The following is a 5,644-nucleotide window of genomic DNA, read 5'->3' as shown; positions in this document are numbered from 1 at the left end:
CAAAGTTCAGGAAGTTGTAGAGGAAAATGTTGGAGGAGGGGCTTTGAAAATAGTGAGAGAGCCAGGTGTGGTGGCACATGCTTTAAAACCCAGTTCTTGGGAGGCAGAGGCAGGTGGATCTCTGTGAGTTCAAGGCCAGCCTGGTCTATAGAGTAAGCTCTAGGACTTCCAGGGCTACATAGGAAGGCCCTAAACACCAAACCAAAGAAACAAATGAGATGGCTCTGCAGGAATGACCCCTGAACGTGACATCTGCTCCTCTTACTCCTGAGGGCACCCTCTATGCTGGTTGGTTTCCTGTCAGCTTGACACAGGGTACAGTCATTAGAGAGGAGGGAGCCTCAGGTGAGAAAACGCCTGCATAGGATCAGGCTGTATGCAAGTCTGTAGGGTATTTTCTTAATTAGTGATCAATGGGGCCATCTCTGGACTGATGGTCCTGGGTTCTATAAGAGAGCAGGGGGTTGGGGATTTAGCTCAGTGGTAGAGCACTTGCCTAGCAAGCGCAAGGCCCTGGGTTCGGTCCCCACCTCCAAAAAAAAAAAGAAAAGAAAAGAGAGAGAAAGAGAGAGAGAGAGAGAGAGAGCAGGCTGAGCAAGCCATGGGGAGCAAGCCAGTAAGCAGCACTCCTCCATGGCCTCTGCACCAGCTCCTGCCTCCAGGTTCCTGCCCTGCTTGAGTTCCTGTTCTCACTTCCTATGGGGATGAACAGTGATATGGAAGTGTGAGCTGAATACACCCTGTTCTCCCCAACTTGTTTTTGGTCATCCTGTTTCATTATAGCAGTAGTAACCCTTACTAAAGCAACCTCACTCCTTCCCCCACCCATATAAACCCTTTCAACCCAGAAAGTTCATACAAAGTATATAACACACACACACACACACACACACACACACACACACACACACACACAGCTTTATTCTTTCAGGATTTCATACAGCTCTATAATCTATTTTGATTATATTTAACTTTACTTCTTCCATTCCCTCTTCTCATATCTTGCTCCCTAAACATGTCTTCCTCCCAATTTTATGCCTTTTTCCACCCTTTAAACCTTCTGAGTCCAACTAACCCTGCCCACCAGTGCGTGGTTGTAGAGGCAGGAACTGCTCATGGGCAACATCCCCGAAAGTTCCTTTTTGAAACTTCTAAAGATTTTATTTTTATTTTATGTAAGTGAGTGCTTTGCCTGCACGTATGTACGCGTGTGCCTGTGTCCATGGAGGTCACAGGAGGGTATCAGATGCCCGGGAACTGGGATAACAAATGGTTGTAAGTTGCCACGTGGATGCTGGGGACTGAACCTGGGTCCTCTGCCAGAGCAGCTGTTGCTCCTAACCTCAGCCACCTCTCCAGACCCGCTTATAAAACACTCAAAAGGAAAAGCTCTAGACCTAGATTCCCTTCCAAATCTGAGAGGCGAGGCAGGTCGTGGAAAATTGAAACATTTCACGCATTTATTACTGTGAAGATTGGACAATAGTTTTGGGGGAAGTTCTGAGATTTAAAGATGACTTCAGTACATAGTCTAACAAACCTTTTAAGAAAAGCCATTTTCAGGGGTTGGGGATTTAGCTCAGTGGTAGAGCGCTTGCCTAGCAAGCACAAGGCCCTGGGTTCGGTCCCCAGCTCCGGGAAAAAAAGGGGGAAAAAAAAAAAGAAAAGCCATTTTCTTCCCGAAGGGGTCACGTGATAGATAGTAAGGCCTGCTTTCCTCTGCTTTAGTCTTCCCATTTTGTTTATTTAAGGAGCATTGAGTGAAAATAGCCAATTCAGGATATCATAGTCTGGCGAATGTGTCCCTGAGCTGGCAATGACAGGCTGTCTTCAGTCTGTGCAGATTAATTAATTGTCTTCCTAATGCTAAATTCTAATTAAGTCCTTAGTTTTGATTTGCAACTTCTCATTTTCTTGTGTTGCTCAGGTGATTTGAAATTCTAATTGTGGATTTATTTATTTATTTTATTTTTTGCAAAATTAACACATAAAAGGGCATCTTCGAAAACACTTCCCAGTGCGTAATTCCAAAATGGTGGGGAGGTGATTTGGCACATCAGAAAGTCACAGAGCTTAGCTCCACACAGGCTTCTTTCCGAACGACCCATCTGCTTCAACACCAGGGAGGCCTGCCGCGGTTAAAGCTCGCTGTTCTCAGATGTAGAGAACTCCGCTGGATCGGCTTGGTAAAACCAAGGTCACGCCCGGCAGGTCTTCGGAACCAATGAGTAGCGTCAGAATGGAAACCAAGGCAGCATCAGACGCAAGAAAAGAGCACCATTGTTTCCCGTCTCCCCCCACACTCCTAAATTACCACACCAGGCCAGAGTGCTCGTGGGGCGGAAGAGACAGGCACGTCTTTCATCATCGGGTACCACAACTGACTCCTGGGGCTGGAGCCGCACTGTAGCTAACAAGCTTTCTCTTCTGTGCGGAAGAAGCTTCATTAACTGAGCTGCCACTGCTCCTTGTGTAGGAAAAGGCTCTCTGTGGTTTATTTATATGATGATGAAGGTGCTAACAATGCCACGTGGTCACGTCAACGTTTCCCTACTTTCCATTGGTCACAAGTGAGGAAAGCTCCTTGCACTGAGCGCTCTGCCTCAGAGTGTCAGTATGTCAGGCTCTCCGTCGCTCTGGCAAAATACCTGAAGAGAGCACCCTAAGTGAGCACGGGTTTCTTTTGGTTCCTGCTTTTGGAGCCTCAGTCCTCGGCCATTCAGCTCCGTTGTTTCCGGCTTGATGGGGAGGCAATCACATCCTTGCAAGGGATTGGAAAAAAGTTGGTTCCAACCTGGAAGCTTCTATTGTGATCCTAGAGGAGAAAAGTGTCCAGTCATCTTACCCAGCAGCTGTGAACCCCAACATGTACAACAGTGAGTGTCCTGGCAAACAGGCCTAAGAGAACCACAAGGGTCCTTATCACTGAAAGAGAGGGGCGGTTGAGCCAGGCAGAGAGAGGGATCACAGACGTAGAGTTCAGAACGATGGATCAAGTCTTTGAAGACAGGCTGTTATTTTGTAGCCCAGGCTGGCCTGGAATTCTTAAACCGTCTTGGCTCCTGAGCACCAAATTTATACATGCCTGAGCCACCACACTAGAGTGAAAGGTTGTAATAGTTTACTCCATTTTAAATCTTTTATTAAAAGGAAAGGCGGGGGAGGGGGAAGCCATTACCTCTCTGCCTTTTGTCTAAAATCAAGTAGGGAAAAGAAAAGCCTACTGTGAAGGTTTGTATTTGCTCGGCCCAGGGAGTGGCACTATTAGAAGGTGTGGCTTTGTTGGAGTGGGTGTGGCCTTGTTGGGGGAGGCATGTCACTGTGAGATTTAAGACCCTCCTCCTAGCTGCCTGGAAGTCAGTCTTCTCTAGCAGCCTTTAGATGAAGATGTAGAACTCTCAGCTCCTCCTGCACCATGCCTGCCTAGATGCTGCCATGTTCCCACCTTGTTGACAATGAACTGAACCTCTGAACCTGTAAACCAACTCCAATTAAATGTTCTTATAAGAGTTGCTTTGGTCATGGTGTCTGTTCCGTTCACAGCAGTAAACCTCTAAGGCATCCACATTCCCCATTGTCCTGATCTCAAAATACAATGCGTTTGACATTTGAGAGAAAGCCTAGCCTGCCGCCCATTCCACCGGTGCAGCTGAGCACAAAAGATGGAGTTCTTTGATGCATCTCCCTGGATGGCTTTTCCCTCCCCTTTCTTCAAAGAGAACGAAAGCCCCAAACTTGTAGGCCATTGAAGAGCCTGTGTTCAGGCAGGCGGTGGTGGTGCACACCTTTAACCCCAGCACTTAGGAGGCAGAGGCAGGCCAATCTCTGCAAGTTTGAGGTTAGCCTGGTCTACAGAGTGAGTTCCAGAGAAGCCAGGACTCTGCAGAGAAACCCTGTCTCCAAAGAGCCTGTGCTCAGCTGGGAGATGCTCTGGAGGTAACGTGCTCGCTGTGCAAGCGTGCAAGCGTGCAAGCGTGCAAGCGTGAGGGCTGGAACCAGGTGTGGTGGTGTGAGCCTTTGCAGTCCTGGCACTGTGGAAGCAGGGACAGGAGGATTCCTGGGTGTCGCAGGGCAGCCAGGTTGGAGAATCCATGACCTCCAGGTTCAGTGAGTAGACCCTGTCTCAAAAATACATTGTAGAGTGATAAAGGAAGACCCTTGATGTTAGTTTGTGACTTCTGCCTGTGGGGGCATCACTCCCACATGTGCACTCCCCCAACACACCTGTTCCAGACTGTGGCCATGGTAAGGTGCTTTCTGGTGCTCAGCCCATGGCCGAGGTCAGCTGTGCCCTGGCAGCCCTCTCCTGAGAGGGCATCTGTGTGTATGCATGTGTGTTTATGCATGTTCTCATGTGAATGTGTACATATGTGCATGTGGCTTTCTCTGTCTCTGTCTCTGTCTGTCTCTGTCTCTGTCTCTCTCTCTGCGTGCGTGTGCGTGTGTGTGTGTGTGTGTGTGTGTGTGTGTGTGTGTGTGTTTGAAGGCTAGAAATCAATGTTGCTGCTTTCTTCTCAGTCACTCTCCGCTGGACCTGAAGCTCACTGATTACACTACACTAGCTGGTGAGTGATTCCCCCTTGACCACCAGGCTCCCACTGCTGGGACAATCTCCACCTGGCGCCTACTTCCACAACAAACCTATTCAGACTGGTGCTAGGTCCTGGCCTATTAGTTAACTGGGCTCAGCCTTAGGTCAGGTTTCTCTAATATGGAGTCTGAACCCAAGATCTGATCTCTCACTTGTAGAAGACATAGGCATTAAATGAAAATCGCAGTGCCAGGAGTTGGCTCTGGTGTCCCCGAGAACCCCCTGCATTCCAACCATACATAGTGTGGCCATTGCTCTTGGTTGCCCACCAAAACTAGATGGAAGGAGTCTATTTCTGACGTCATCATACACGTTGGGGGCAGGACACACAGACATGGAGCTGGACCTGAATTGGAAGCTTCCTCTCTGCCGGCTAGCTTTTATAGGGTTAATACATGCGGTGCAGGTCTGTCAGGAAGAGAAGCCATCAACAGGGCAAATCCTCCACAGTGCTGGTATAATAGTGATGTAGGTAGTAGGTAGACAACTGCTTTCTGACTGACCTTAAGGCCTGCTCCTCATGAGGGAATTCATACCCGATACTCTGACCCTGTTCCAAAGCCCGTGGCTGGGAAGGTAATAACCCCCAGGACAGAATCCATCACTTTTGTTTTGCCAACTGAACATGCGGTAAAAACTGACTTCTAAATCTTGATGTTTACAGAGAGAGTGATGCCACCTTGGTCAGAGAAACGTTAATTTGCAGTGGGCAGCAGGTCATGCGTGCAGAGACTCACTGTTGGTCAATATCCTGAGAGCAAGTCACTGTCGAGTCCTCAGCCCCAAATGTGACATCTGCGTTCCTTCCAAGGCTGAGGGAACATCAGTTAAAGAGGGGTTAGGAAGAACATAAGAGTCAGGAGATAGAAAGGGATTCAGGATATAATAATACAGCCTTTGTGGGCCGGAGCCCATAGCAGCTATGGTTACCTCCTCAAGACCTGTAAAAGACTGGATCCCCTCCTCAACCTGAGACGCTATTGACAGCTAACTGTTGCTGGGGAACAAAGATATTTTCTAAAACAATGTAGCAACTGGTAAATTGCCCTCACT

General features: G+C 48.3%; 1 long non-coding RNA gene across 1 annotated transcript; it reads right to left on the bottom strand.

The window, feature by feature from the left end:
- Nucleotides 1–1,436: 1,436 nt before the first annotated feature.
- On the bottom strand, nucleotides 1,437–5,428 carry LOC134481300 (uncharacterized). Its single transcript, XR_010056786.1, has 2 exons — nucleotides 5,329–5,428; nucleotides 1,437–2,815 (listed from the first exon to the last, which is right to left on the bottom strand). It is a non-coding gene; the product is annotated as an uncharacterized LOC134481300 (long non-coding RNA).
- Between the last annotated feature and the right edge of the window lie 216 nt (nucleotides 5,429–5,644).

The sequence above is a fragment of the Rattus norvegicus genome, chromosome 12, assembly GCF_036323735.1.
Source record: "Rattus norvegicus strain BN/NHsdMcwi chromosome 12, GRCr8, whole genome shotgun sequence".
NCBI classification, from domain to species: Eukaryota; Metazoa; Chordata; class Mammalia; order Rodentia; family Muridae; genus Rattus; species Rattus norvegicus.
This window is presented reverse-complemented; position numbering and strand designations above follow the sequence as displayed.